Here is a 15,534-nt window from a genome sequence, read left to right as displayed (position 1 = left end):
GCCTCTGATCTGAACAGGGGGAGGCGGACTCTCTGTGTTCTTCCAGCGAGGAAGGAGATGATCCATTCCAGTGCCTTCTCCTGGATTCCGACGTTGCTTAGGCGTTGTACTAGGGTGCGATGGCAGACCGTGTCGAACGCCGCGGAGAGGTCCACGAGGATGAGGGCCGCTGTTTCCCCGTTGTCGAGCAGGGTTCGGATGTCGTCGGTGGCTGCGATGAGGGCGGTCTCGGTGCTGTGGTTGGCTCGGAAGCCGGACTGCGAGTAATCGAGGGATCCGTTTGTCTCGAGGAAGGCAGCAAGCTGTCTGTTGACGGTCTTCTCAATGACTTTGGCAGGAAAAGGAAGAAGCAAGATGGGGCGGTAGTTTTTGAGGTCGGTGGGGTCAGCTGATGGTTTCTAAAGTAGGGCGCTGAGTTCGGCGTGCTTCCAGCTCTCTGGGAAGGTGGCGGTGTCGAAGGAGGCGTTGATGATGTCCCGGAGATGGGGTGCGATGACGGAGTCGGCCTTGTTGAAGACGTGGTGAGGGCATGGGTCGGTTGGGGATCCGGAGTGGATGGAGTTCATCGTGCGGATGGTGTCTTCAGTGTTGATCGGGGTCCAGGCACGGAGGGTGGTGGTGGGGGGCGTTGGTACGGTCGTAGGGTGCATCGGCTGTGTGCTGAAACTGTTGTGTATGTCTGCGATCTTGCTGTGGAAGAACGAGGCGAGCGAGTTGCAGAGGTCTTGAGAGGGAGTGATGTCGTTGTTTCTGGCGCTAGGGTTTGAGAGCTCTTTGACAATGTTGAAGAGTTCCTTGCTGTTGTGGGCGTTGTTGTCCAGTCGTTCCTTGAATGCGGTTTTCTTGGTGGCGTGGATCAGTTGATGATGTTTTCAAGTGGTGAGCTTGAGGGTGGTCATGTTGTCTGTAATTGGGTCTCTGCGCCAGGCTTTCTCGAGGGTCGGGCAGTTCTTCTTGGAGCTCTTGAGTTCGTCGGTGAACCAGGATGCTTTCTTGGACGTGGGGGGTCTTCAGCAGAGCGAGGTCGTCAGCGCAGTTGCTGATCCACCTCGTGAGGTTGTTGGCGGCTTGGTTGGGGTACACTGAGCTGGTGGGAGGGTTCTGGCTCAGGGATGTGGCGAGCTGGTCGGCTGTGATCTTGTTCCAGCTTCTGCGGGGGACCTGTTGCAGGTGGTGGTGGAGCGTGGTCCTTCTGAAGCTGAAGTGGACGCAGCTGTGGTCTGTAAGCCAATTCTGGTGGAAAAGTTCCGCTAGGAAGTTTACGACCTCAGCAACGGAGGCACCCACGGGATCCAGGGTTTCGCAACACACCAATGAACCCATTGCCTCCAAGCTGATCTGTATCGCATGGTAGTACCTGGGACCCAGGCCTGTTGGATAAGGAGTTCAGCTTCTCTCGAAAGTGAGACTTTAGTCCATCGTCTCCTGAAATCCTCCAAGCCATAAGATGTAGATGGCCTTGGAGAACCAGGGGATGAGGGAGACCCAGGAGATACGACAGGATGCCCTCGAAAGACGGCAACCGAAGAGGTCTGTCCCAAAACAATTCCAGAAGGGACGGAAACTAAATCTGTGCTCTCCAAATTGGGGTAATCAGGATCAGAGGACCTGGGCTGCAACTCTTTGAATGAACAGGAAGGGGGGAAAGGCATAAGCTAGAATCCCCGACTAATCCTGAAGGAAGGCATCCACAGCTTCCGCTCCCCGGTCCGGTTTCCAACTGAAAAATCGTGGGAGTTGGGCATTCCACCTGGAAGCAATAATGCCAAAAATCCTTGGTGATATTCCCCAGAATCTTGGAATGAGTTCCCCCTAGGCGGTTGATGTACCTCACAGCCGGCGTATTGTCCATTCTGAGGAGGACACAACAGGAGACCTTGTTCATCGTGAAAGAGTGAATGGCAAAAGAACAAGCTAGACGTTCTAGACAATTGATATGGAGAAGAAGTTCCTCCTCCGTCCATCTGCCCCCCACCGAGAGAGTACCGCATCTGGCTCCCCAGGCCAGGCGACTGGCATCCGACTCGATCACAATATCTGGGCGGGAGCCGAAGATAGCTCTCCCATTCCAAGCTTCCATATGGTCTAACCACCAAAGGAGCTCCGACTTGGCCTCCGAGGAAAGGGAGATCAATTCTGAATAAGTGAGACCCCTCCGTAGATGAGAAGCCTTCAGTCTCTGAAGGGCCCTGTAGTGCAGAGGTCCCGGAAATATAGCTTGAATCGAAGACGATAACAAGCCCACGATCCTGGCCAGCTGATGAAGAGAGTTGTCTCGACGGAGAACCTTGCAAATCTCCTTTTTGATTTTGGAAATCTTCTGAGACTGAAGATTCAAGGTGGCATCCCTCGTTTCGATGCAAAAGCCCAGAAAAACCATGCTCAGTTGGGGAACCAGATCCGACTTCTTGGCATTGATTGTGAATCCCAGATTCTGCAGAAGGGAAATTATAATCTGTAAGTGGAGGAGAAGATGATTCCTGGACTGATCCATCAGAAGGACATCGTCCAGGTAAATGATCAACCGGATGCCCTTCGTGCGGAGATGTTTCACCACAGGCCGAAGAAGTTTGGTATAGCACCAGGGGGCTGAGGATAGACCAAAGGGAAGAGTTCTGAACTCTTAAATCTGACCCCTTCACAGGAATTGAAGGAACCTGCAATGTGGAGGGAAGTTGGAAACCAATAGATAGACATCTTTGAGATCCAATTGAACTAACCAATCGTTCTGGAGAAGAAGATCTCTGAGCAGATGGATTCCCTCCATCTTGAAGTGTCGATAAACTAACCATTCGTTGAAAGACCTGAGGTTGATAACCGGTCTGAAGCCTTTTTCTTTCTTTTCGACCAGAAAGAGGTTGCTGAGAAAACCCCGTGGATGAAGATTGGATAGAACGATAGCGCCTTCGGAAAGAAGATCCTGAACTTCTTGATCTATCAATGACTCTTCTGAGGCTGAAAAGACTGAAGGGCGGGGGTGAGAGGGTTGAAGGGGTCCTGTAAAACTCTATGTGAAAACCTTGAACCGTCTCTAACACCCAAGGATCTGACGTGAGATCTGCCCAATTTGCTAGAAAGAGAGATATCCTGCCCCCCAGACGAACAGGAGAGAGGAGATCTATGCTTACCATTGAATACTCTGGAATTATTGAGGTTTCCACTGCTGGCCTCTGCCTTGACCTTTGCTTCCCCGGGAAAGGTGGAGGGATCCTGGTCTACCATCGTTCTATCCATTGTTGCGCTTTGCTTGTGCTCTATTGAGGCCTTGCTTGTATTGACGGCCGGAAGAGCACCCCTGCCTCGTCCAACCCCTTCAAAAACCTTTTTGGGGAAAATGTTCCTCATGGAAGCCTGCGCCTTATCCAGAGCAGAAAATGTGGCAACAAATTTCCCAAGCTCCTTAACAAAGGGGTCACCGAAGAGGGTACCCTGCGCAACAGAATCAGTTTCAGAAGAAGGCAACTCCCCGAGTTTAGGGTCAATCTTCATAAGGAGAGAATGGCAACCCTCAGCTGAGAGGGCACAGTTGGCATTGCCCAAAAGGCACATGGTCCTCTGTGGCCAACCCGCAACGTCGTCTATTGGGAGTGGTTGTCCTGACTCCCGCGACCACTACGCTAACTCAATAATCTTAGTCAGGGGCCCCCCAACATCAAGAAATTTGTCCTGGCAAGCCCTCCAGGAGCGATCTATACCCTTCTCAGGGTCCTTCATATATTTCGCAAAGAATGTGCAAGGCTTAGGGTCTATCTCAGTAGTAGCCGTAACACCATTAGGGAGGGAAGGCCTAGGGCACTCTGACCTGAGGCGAGATCTCACTTCCTGATTAAGGGAATGTCTGATCTTAGCGGCAACATAGTCTGCAGTCTTTTTATAGGGAACCCATTCCGTAGAACGTAGATGAAAGATACAAGTAGGGTCAAACATGTCAGGATGAACTGGTTCCCCATCCCTTGATCTGAGCAAGAAGGCCTAGGGTGCCAAGACCTGCCAGAATCCATCAAATCCTCAGAGGAATTTTCATCATCTTCAAACACATCGTCGTCATCACCCTCTCCGCCATCGGGAAACCCTTCCTCAGGATCAAAATCTGGGGTGGCATCGCCACCAGTATATCCGGGTAAGTCTTCCTCCCGGTAGGGAGCGCTTCACAGAGTGCGCGCACTCTTATGGAAGACTTCAGCTGGTTTACTGAAGCCTTAGAGGTGCCCCGCGTCACGCTTAACAGCCTTATGTGGCACCACAGAGTGAATGCCACTAGGCCAAGCCCCACTGTCCCCCAGGATACCAGTACCAGTTTCAAAAACATGAGCAGACAACTTATTGATGCTGTCCTGCAGAGGGGCAAGCGCCTGGGCAATGGCCGAAGAAAGGAGCTTGTCAACCTCTGCAGGAGGGCGTCCCTGGGAGGGCTGTTTCTCATTAGAGGGAATTGCTACATAATCATGCTCATATCGTGACTGCATTGCTAGAGAGGGTCAGGCACCCATAAACTGAAAAAAACACCCAATCAAGATATAGAGGGTTCCCCCAACACAGGCACCCTGTACAATAAATGGCAAAGCCTCAAAACAGAATAGGGATTAAATTTGTTCGGTTTTTTTTATAAGAAAAACGAATAACCAACAAAAACTCTGTAAATGTGGGCCAAGCCCTTCCAATCCTACCGCAAATGCAGTGTCAGTGAAGGGGGAGAGGCAAACAGCTGAAAGCACGAAGCGCTAAAGCCTCAGCGTGTTTTCACCACACGTGCGCAAAGGGCGATGTGGTGAAAGCTGAAAGCACCGGCAGCGCGTCTAACAACAGCACCGCACAGCGCAAGCGCGCTTCACAAGACGCTCGAACCGAAGCCTACCACGTCGAACAACAACGCAGGAGAGACCCGCAGCAATATTATATTCAAACAAATTCAACAAACACTGTCAACAATAAAACTACCCCACGCCACAAAGTCGCAATAGATAAGAAGGGACTTAACTGACGGGGGCAGCAATGAAGAAAGAGGAAGGACTACGTCGAGGGAGTCTCTATATGCACTTGGCTGGACTGTGATTGGTGTACTGGTTCCCATGGCTACCACTGTCCCTAATGGGTTATGTAGTTCATGGACTGCTTTTTCTGTTACCTTTTAACTTGCTGCCTAATAAATGAAGAAAGGTTATGCATAATCCTCGCCTCTGCTTCCTGACGTAGAATTGTATCGAGTGCAATACGTATTACTTCTCTGACATGTCTGGATTTATAATTAATTAAAACCAGATGCATTTAACATGCAATCGCCTTTCGTTTTCATAAAGGACTCTTATTTAAGACTTTCTCAGAGGGTGTTGAGATACATCAATTAACTTTATTGAACGTACAGGCTTAAATGGCAAGAGGGGAAAACCACGTGTTCTGATTCCAGCGCATAGTGCGCAAGTGACCCGGCGATAAAATAAAGCCTCCTACTATACTGCCTTCTTTACGCATGAGTATTGCATAATAATGGCCTAGTGCCTGTTATTCTCATCGTTACACAGAGAAAAAATATATATATACCAATCATTGAGTCAAGAATAACTCACCCGTATTGCAATAGCTGATCGTACCCAAGTGGGCCCTAGAATACTGTTATCCCCCAAGTGTCCCCTTCAAGCCTTACAATATCGCGTTAATAAACTCACATTCTTTACACTTGATCAGCGCATATGCGCTGTACCACGATTCAGAGAAAGTATATGGATTCTTATATATATATATATATATATATATATATATATATATATATATATATATATATATATATATATATATATATTTTTTTTTTCCACACAATTCCTCCAGGCTGGAGAAACAAACGAGTTGCACTCCACAGGTCGTTTTTCAATTTTTCTGTTAATTTTCTTACATTCTCCTAGATTTTCAGCAAGGGCAGATGTTAAGATCTACGCGTTTCGGTATGTCCAGATACCTAGCTCACAATCAACTGACCACTTGGCTCCCTCTACCTAATGTAGTTCGTAATACATAACATCACTTCCTGTTAGGGGATTGTCAGTGCCACAATGCTTTATGGGAGATGTAGTTTTTGTTACATATGCAGTTCTATTTTGCTCATTATTGTACTTATCACTGCTCATTCGCATTTTTAAGCTTTAACAGGCTGTTTTGTGCTTAATGACCTCAAGGTATCCATTAATTAGTTCCCTCTAGTGGGATAATTTTCTTAATGAATCATAAACTAAGGCATATTTAGCCACTATTAGGTTTTGGCAAATGGGTTCCCTCTAGTGGGATTACATTGTCATTTTTAAAAAATTTTAAACGATTTGAATACCATTCAAAAGTACATTCCTACAATGGATTAACCATGTTAATATTCGTGAAAAATGTATTGCTCTCCCAGAGGTCCCAACCCATTACGATACACTGATTTCTCACACATTTTTTTCTCTTTCAAATACCATTTCACATTTTTTGGTGTTCCTTTTCCATAGTGGGTTTCTTAATTCATTAAGTACAATATTTAGCAAAAAATCATTTAGCGAAGCAAAGTGTTTATAAAGTGTTTATAAAGTGTTCAACCATACATCTTTTTTTTGAGACAGAAAGAGTCGCGCCATATCCTGAACCTCAGAACCCTAACCCCGTACGGGTTAAATCAGTCGGAAGAACTATATATATATTTATAAACACTTTGCTTTGCTAAATGATTTTTTGCTAAATATTGTACCTAATGAATTAAGAAACCCACTATGGAAAAGGAACACCAAAAAATGTGAAATGGTATTTGAAAGAGAAAAAAATGTGTGAGAAATCAGTGTATCGTAACGGGTTGGGACCTCTGGGAGAGCAATACATTTTTCACGAATATTAACATGGTTAATCCATTGTAGGAATGTACTTTTGAATGGGATTCAAATCATTTAACAAATATTAAAAATGACAATGTAATCCCACTAGAGGGAACCCATTTGCCAAAACCTAATAGTGGCTAAATATGCCTTAGTTTATGATTCATTAAGAAAATTATCCCACTAGAGGGAACTAATTAATGGATACCTTGAGGTCATTAAGCACACAACAGCCTGTTAAAGCTTAAAAATGTGAATGAGCAGTGATAAGTACAATAATGAGCAAAATAGAACTGCATATGTAACAAAAACTACATCTCCCATAAAGCATTATGGCACTGACAATCCCCTAACAGGAAGTGATGTTATGTATTACGAACTATATTGGGTAGGGGGAGCCAAGTGGTCAGTTGATCGTGAGCAAGGTATCTGGACATACCGAAACGCGTAGATCTTAACATCTGCCCTTGCTGAAAATCTAAGAGAATGTAAGAAAATAAACAGAAAAATTGAAAAACGACCTGTGGAGTGCGACCCGTTTGTTTCTCCAGCCTGGAGGAATTGTGTGGAAAATTGTGAGCAGCGTGGTTCAGCTGCAGGGCACCGCAGCGAAACGAGCGCTGCAGTAACGGCAAACGGAACCGGAGTGGGAGGATATATATTTATATATATATATATATATATATGTATTCAAGTGGTGCGTGGTGCCGGTAAACCCAAGTCCGGACAATAGTAATCCGACGAGTTCAAAGAAGTAGAATGCACTCTCAAAGGTTCGGGTGCAAGGCAGAATGCTCTTTATTGCTCTTATCTTAAGAGCAATAAAGAGCATTCTGCCTTGCACAAGGTCCTCTCTTAACTCACGAAATACATGGCCAGAGCCTCATATTTGTCCCCTTGCAAGCTATTACCAAGTGATAAATCATGACAAGGCCAAGATATCTTTTTTTTTAATACATAATTAGAGCACTTTTCAAACATCATTATTTAATGTAACACAACACATCTTTGCAGACATTGCGCTTTTTACAGTGATATAATTAAATACCTACACCATATGTACCATATAATATGTTTACGCAGTGTATTTGTGCTAAACTGCCTATTTAATACTTATTAACATGAGATCAGAGACAGAACTTAAGAACATATAATTCTATAGCTGCCAAAATTGGGAGCTCTCGGAATCAGTGAACACAAAGACTGTTGAATTGCACGTTGTTTTGCGCTGGCAGAAAGTGCTACAATAATATAGCCCCGAGCTTCGCCTACCCCTACAAACCAGGGACATTATTGTTTTATTTCAAAACAGAATATATATGAAAATCCCTAGGTTAGCAATATGGGTCTAGAAATGTTGATCCTCTCTGCTAGGAGGCTCGCTGTTTCATGGTAAGTCAAGTAAGCATGGGCGGAAAATCCGTTTCGCTCGCGGATTTTGCGGATTTTCGGTAAATTCGCAATCCGCGAGATTCGCGAATCTCCCGCAAAATCCGCAAATCCGCGAGCAGCGGATTTTGCTCGCACTGCTCGCACTGTTCGCGTGAGTTCACGGCTTCCCAGTACAACTTCGCGCCCCGCGAATAAGTGCAAAATTGCAGAAATACGATTTTAGCAAAACTGAAACTACTTACCAGGTTCAAAAGTTCAGGCTCATCATTAGTAGCCATTTCCTGTAGTTCTTCCTGAGGGGCCCCTCCAGAGTTCAGTTGCCAGTTGCAACTATTATGTGACCCTGCTCTGAACCTCAGAATAGTTACACATATGCCACAAAGGTCCTGAATTACAGCTAAGGGAGACAAGCAGGAGCCAGGCTGGAAGTTCAAATCCATTAATCAGCCCCTAATTCATTATTGTCAGTTGGGGCAGGGCAGGTGTTGTAACTAATTTTGCAACAATGAAAGCACTTAGCAAGTACAAAAGATCACTAATCAGGAAGCACTAAGGAAGCAGGTGCCAGCTAAAAAAATATTCTGTGACACATTAATGAGCCCCAAATTAATTCAGGTCACTTGAGGCAGGGAAGGTGTGCTTGCGTTGCCACAATAATGTACACTGACTGGACAACCAGAGGGTGCTGTGATGACACAGAGGGTGGCATGGGTGGGCCAGAGGGTGGCATGAGTAGTCAGAGAGTGGCAGTGGTGACAGAGAGTGGCAGTGATGAAGAAGAGTGTCCCAAACAGGCTGGACACGTAGAAACAACAAGTTCGCGAAACTTGCGACCCGACAGGTAAGTTCGCAATTTGCGAAAGTGTACAAAACCCTTGCGAACTGGCAGAAACCCGCGCAAACACAAAAAAAAAAATCCGCAAATTCGCGAGAATTCGCGGATTTTGCGGATTGCGAGTTCGCAAATCCGCAAAATTCGCGAACGCGAGATTCGCAAAATTCGCCCATGCTTAAAGTCAAGTTTAGCTGCTGCTAAGGATAATGAAATCCAGTGATCGTATGTCTACATATATAAATCATAGAGTTCGCCTCAATATCTGCTACCAGATACATCTCATTTTCAACACGATAGTCCTACATGGAGGAAGGAAAATTTACCATTTACACAATAGCTGCCATTTCGGATACCAAAAAGGTACCTTTTCCTCGTACTTGAAGCAGATGCTATTACTGGTCAACTACAATTTAGTCGTCGAATTTTCATAGACCTAATCGGGTTGAAAGGGTAGTACTCTCTTGCAAAAACCTAAATTAAAACAGTTATACACACCAGGCCTGATTCACAAAGGTAAACTGAGATGAAAGTCTAACTTTACGACTTTCTGTATTTACAAAGGGTATTCACAAATTGCAAAGTAAGACCTTTGTCTCATATTATCTTATGTTTTTGTCTCAGTTAAACTTAAGACAAAAACTTAAGTTAAAATGAGACAAAAGTCTAACTTTAGTACTCCTAAATGCCCTTTGTGAATACTAAAAGTCATAAAGTGAGACTTTCGTCTCAGTTTATCTATCTGAATCGGGCCCCCACCCTGCCCAAATCCAGTACCTAGCCATTTTGCAATGAGCCCCCTCCTGGATCAATACTCCCAACCTCCACTGATTCTTTCTTGAGCATTGGCATCCATGCACGCACGCAGGCAGGAATGCATACAAGATCAATTGCATGCACATGCCTCAATCACAGGTGTTGCAATACAGGTGGAGTTCCTTTCTGCAGTTTTTTGTTTCTAGAGTTACTTATTGTTCAGTGAACCAGCAGTTTGTATTTAGTACTACTCTTCTCAGTTCTTCACTCCCTGATACTTGCTCTGCTTGAGACCTTCTTCCTGACTTCTTCTTTGAGGTTTTTTTATTGATGCTGTTAAGCTTTATCTATCCACTATTACTATTTTTTCCAGTAGTCACTTCCTTCTCACACACCATCCTGCTGTATGGAGGTACATTGGGGAGACAACCCCCAGAAGTGCCCTTCGCATCCAGCCTTACACAGGCTGCCAACTACATGAATCTTCCCTCAGTCTTGATTTGTGTTCCCAATGGACCTAAAGCGGGCAGTGCAATGCAGCTTTGTGAGGCAATGCTTTCCAAGGGCTCAGGAGACTGAGCACAGTTATATGGAACTCAAACCCTGAGGGTACCTATTACCTCCATTGAGGGGAAAGTGGAATCAAGAGCGCCTCCAAGGATTCACTTTCTAGAGTGAAAGTGTTTGACAGGGCAGGGGATATAGACAAGCATTGACAAGCACAAAAGTAGGAGCAAAGCAATCAGCAATGTCTTCTCCATGCTCTGTGGCTCATACAAGTGCCACCTTCATCTCTCACTGGTTGTCTCCAGAGTCAGGCAATAAAAAAGGAGGTGGGATCTGGAAAGAAGAGCTTAACCTCACATCATGCTCAGGGTGATCCAAATATTCACCTTGAACCCTAGCAAATCTTCTGCTTTTTGCAGAGCCAAAATGGCAGCCTCAGAGACTCATCCTGAGCATACATTGTTGGGGCAAATATAGCTTTTCCCACCCTTTCATGCTCAGTGTGACTCTGTACACTGCTGTTCTGCACTTCTACTGTCATGCCCAGCAGTAGACAATAACTAATCTGCCAACCAACTTCTCCTTCCTCATTTACTGACTGGGCACCTCTCCCAACGCCCTCATGGACAGGCCACCCCTGGTTGTAGTATACAATCAATAACTGCTATATTTTGAGACTAAGGTCTTTATTTAGATTGAAATACCCAAAAGTGGTGTTATATGTGCAGTTCACAGATTAGCGTGCATAAGACGCTTTATTGCAATTAAAGTGACGTATATTAGCTGCATTGCAATTGCGACAATTTTCCCTTATGATGCTACCTCTTTGCAGCACGTGGTGTCGTGCTTGTGGAAATACTGTTTGTGCAATCTATTTTCCATCAAAGCTAATTCTGAGGTAACATCATGCATGTTGGGTGCAGTAACACTTGTTGGTTTGCAGTAAAACAGTATATTTACAGACAGTTAGTCATTCGAGGCCTCAATGACTTTAAAGCAGATGTGTTTTTTTTACACTAAGTTACAGGTTAGAGAAGACAACATTGCTTTTTGTTCTTTGGAAAACAAGCAGAAACATTTCTACAAGAGATGTTGCACAACGGTGGCAAACCTAACAGTTTAGCCGAGGAGAACATACATACAAACTATGTACAGCAGAAGAGTTCCACTCATCTATTCATTTTTTTATCTGCTGAGAGAGATGGCTGTACAACTCCTGAACCATTGTCTGCTTCACATATCCTGTCTGTGGATCTGTCTCAGTGTGGTTGATGAGAGAGAGAGATTCCCAAGTACATGGCCTTACAGAAAGCTGCCCAGCACTGTTACGTAAATTGGGTGCCACATTCTGAGATTATAAGAATGGGAACCCTATATAGGTGGTAAGAGTTTTATAGGGTGATATGATATCTCTTTGCAGCAAAATCATTGTACACGGAATGGGGGAGGGTTGACTTTGTCAGTGCATCCACTGCCACTAGCACCATGTCTAATCCCTTGGCTTTGCCCATCTCCACTGCAAATGCAATGGCAAACACATCCAATAGACATGAAAGAAAGGGATTAACCAGCCCAACTGTGTTCTTGTAAGCACTCTTTCTTATCATGAGTGCCATAACACAAGTCCAAGTTAATCATAGCAGAGACCACCAGAAGAGCAATTGTAAGGGATGTCAAGTTTTTAAAAGCCAATAGTGTCCTCCGATGGAGCTGTTTTGGAAGATGCATACAGTAGGATTTATTGTGCCTAAAGTGCTGATTCTTCATAATGCAAGGATGAAGTTATCCATTCCATTGATAGAGACAACTGCAATTCTCAAGTTGTCCCAGGAAAATAGTTCTTTAGGAAACTAAAAAAAGGCATCCGCTTTTACATTTAAGGTTACTGATAGATTGATACTTGCCAAACAAGGCGGTCCATTACAACTCTACTTCGGTTTGTCTCAGGACAAAATGTAAGAACCAGAGATTGTAATGATGTGTCATAGTGGTCACCAATAGCAAAAATTGGATAATGTTGCTATTCTAGGTGTCCTGAATCAGGCAGTTTAATTTGCACAAACACAATGTTTCTTGCTTGAGAGATCAGTTAAAAGCTGCCACCCATTTTTTTTTTTTACCATTTTGGTTTTAATAACTCGAATTTGCTGCATCACCTACAAGAGTCTTCTAACCCAAAGGATGATAATTTTGCAGCAAGTGGAACTGCTTTACTTACTAGAACTGTGGCTTTTTGGTGATTCACTCACAGTCCAGTGCTCTTCAGGGCCGCCAACATTCAATGTTGCTGTCTTTTGTTAGCTCTTTAACAGACCATGCAAGAGAGGAAACCATCTTCCTAATTACTTGATTCGTAAATAGCCACTAGTCTCTTCTCACAGAAGGTCTGAACTCCCAAAAAAGTATGGGTATATGGGTAGTAAATTATCTGCACAGGTGCAGTGGTGTTCACACAATCACACCAAAGGAATAATCAAAGTGAATATCACAATGGCAAATTCATCAATATACCAGTCTGGATCTACTTTTTCCCAGAATTGAGTCTAGCAGAGTGTGAATGTGCCCTACATCTTTCGATGTGTTCATGTCTGTTCAGATATGAATTCAGGAGCTGTTGAGAAAACATAGTTTCGTGGCTCGACTCTAGACGGTTTGTTTCATACCCACGGGTGACACATGTGAACTTAGTTCAATGCACCAGCTCTGAAGGTGAAAGACAGATTATTGTAGTTCTGCAGAACCCCACCCCATACGTAATTGAGGTGGTGCCAATGCTTTTGGGTTACTAATAGGGACAGTGGCAATCCAAACAGTCATTTATTAATGACTTACACATTCAAGAGCAAGAGAAATGAAATATGCAATTCAACATATTTATTTTATATTAGTTATTTTAAAATGTCTGCATCTAAAGCACACACTATTGTTAACAGAACAGAAGATAAAAATCAGCTAAGCTTTTCAATAACAGTGAAGCAGGGAAAAATAATATCACAATGTATAGTCCTTAACACCTTCACTGTGCTAAATCTAAAGTGCTATACTAGTTCTAGCAGATGCATAAATAATAAGCCTGAGTTTCAGAAGAGGTGCACATACCTGGACAACCTAGTTTGATATCTGTTTGGAATAACTTTTGCAAGTACAAGGCCAAGAGCTAGGAGATGGTGTCACTGTGAGAACAGAATCTGGGCACTAGTTTGTAAGTGCAAAATGCAATGCTTCCCAGTGTCTCGAGAATCCTGCTTGAGGTTTTTCTTCAAACAAGATGAAATTTGGAACTGTGATCATTGGGATCTGTGCTATGCTGCTGTGACCTGGGAGAGGTTTCTTGTCTGACAAGTGGTCAAATGGAAGTCCTTTTTTATTGTATCTTAACAAAGAAGGAAATTCCAGCCTCACCGTAGGAATGACTGGTTTAATCAATAAGCATTGAGATGCTAGTATAAGATGCATTCTTTTAAACAAATATGGTAAAATACAATAATCCAGACTACATTAGTTTGGCTATTGTTCTTATTAGACCTTGCAATAGAAATAACTAGACACTTGTTCCAGACTAAGGTCACATCGGGTGTCTTGTTTATATCTATGCCTGAGTGACTTGACACTTTCACAGGTTCTTGGAAGATAAGGACAGACAATATCTGTGTCAAAGGCAGAGATGTTCATGATTCTGCAGAAATACAGAAAATGTAGCTTTGGCCTACTGAAAATAGAGTTGAGCCTTATACTGTAGTTAAACACTTGAGCCCGCCAATTTGCTCGGAGACCAGGCATGTGTGGCCAATTGATGCTGGATGTGCGGAGTGGGCCGAGTCAGACTTGCCCTGCATCAGATGTTTCTTCTGGTCAAGTACACATGCACATGGTACACAGACCCTTGCCAGAGTCCTGGCTGGTGAAGACTGTCTCAGAGAGCTGTAAATTGAACAATCAAATCGTATGCCGGGTTGACCCCCTTCCCCGGTGCCCCTCCACGTTCCATCATATCTCGTCTCCTTAATTATCATGATTGTGACCTGCTTTTACAATGTTTCTGCACCAATTGCCGGTACGGTTCCAGGTGACTGCACCTGCTTGAACTACCCGGTACATGGGTGACCATCTCTTTGTCTCTTTTCCCTACAGGTCATTGTACTTGTAGCATACCGCTGTAGGCACATTATAGCCTCTTAGTGTTTTCACTTTTGATATTTATCAACTTTATTAAATTTTGATACATATTTAATGAAACGTGAGTAAGGTGGGGAAGTTGTGCCCCCGTCCTGAAGAAGGAGCTTTGCCTCCGAAACATGTCGACGCACACCTGAGGTTCTGTCCATTAACACGACAGGTTTAACCTCACATTGCACCTTTTTTAATAGTACCAGCCGGAGTTAGGAATACATTTTTTTCGAGTAAACTCACGTGCTAGGTACTTTTTAAACCTTCACCACGTCCCACCACTCACTTGTAAATACACCCAATACACTGCACCACATATAGTAATTAACTATAAGTGCTCCCACGTAGTCGTAGGTCGCAGCACGCTGCATCCCGTTATAGGGGTGCGAAGACCCCGATGATGAAGCATGACACCAAGTGGCCTTTTGGTGTGTGAGGGGTATTTTACAAAACACTAAGTGCTCCAACACCATCTGTTGAACACTTCTCCCTACCTCTGAGTTGGATTCTCTTTGTTTATTAAAGTAGTTTGTGGAGCAAGAATCCTTCTCTATTTTGCTCTAACTCTCCTTCCTCTTGTTTGTACATAAATCAAACATGTCATCATCACATTGTGCAGATTATATTGTGGAAACATTCAGTTTGTAAATGGCCCGCCAAACTGATCTTTTGTTAGTCCTTGGTAGTCCTCTTTGTCATGTTACTTCTGGGACCACCATTTGGTTGGTCACCTATGTCCTCTGCATGTAGGGAGGGGTAGCTTCTCCCAGGAGTTAGGCCCCCAACTCGCTAATTTTTTGTGCCCTGCCGCCCGGCCTGGTCTGGGCCACGAGCTCAGTCTCCTTTTGCTACTCCCCTCCTTGACCTTGCCACCTCACCCTGCCGTGCAGCATCAAAAAGTGAGTGGCCCTTCTTCTACACACTGCCCTGCCAGAGTGTCTCCTTAGACAACCATTGTACCAGTTTCCACTAACGCTTGCGTTGCTGTCCAGCACTACAACACTGCTGAGCCTAGGTGTGGGCCCAAAAAATCAGCTCCTGTTTGCC

This window comes from Lissotriton vulgaris, chromosome 10 (assembly GCF_964263255.1).
Source record: "Lissotriton vulgaris chromosome 10, aLisVul1.2, whole genome shotgun sequence".
NCBI lineage: Eukaryota > Metazoa > Chordata > Amphibia > Caudata > Salamandridae > Lissotriton > Lissotriton vulgaris.
This window is presented reverse-complemented; position numbering follows the sequence as displayed.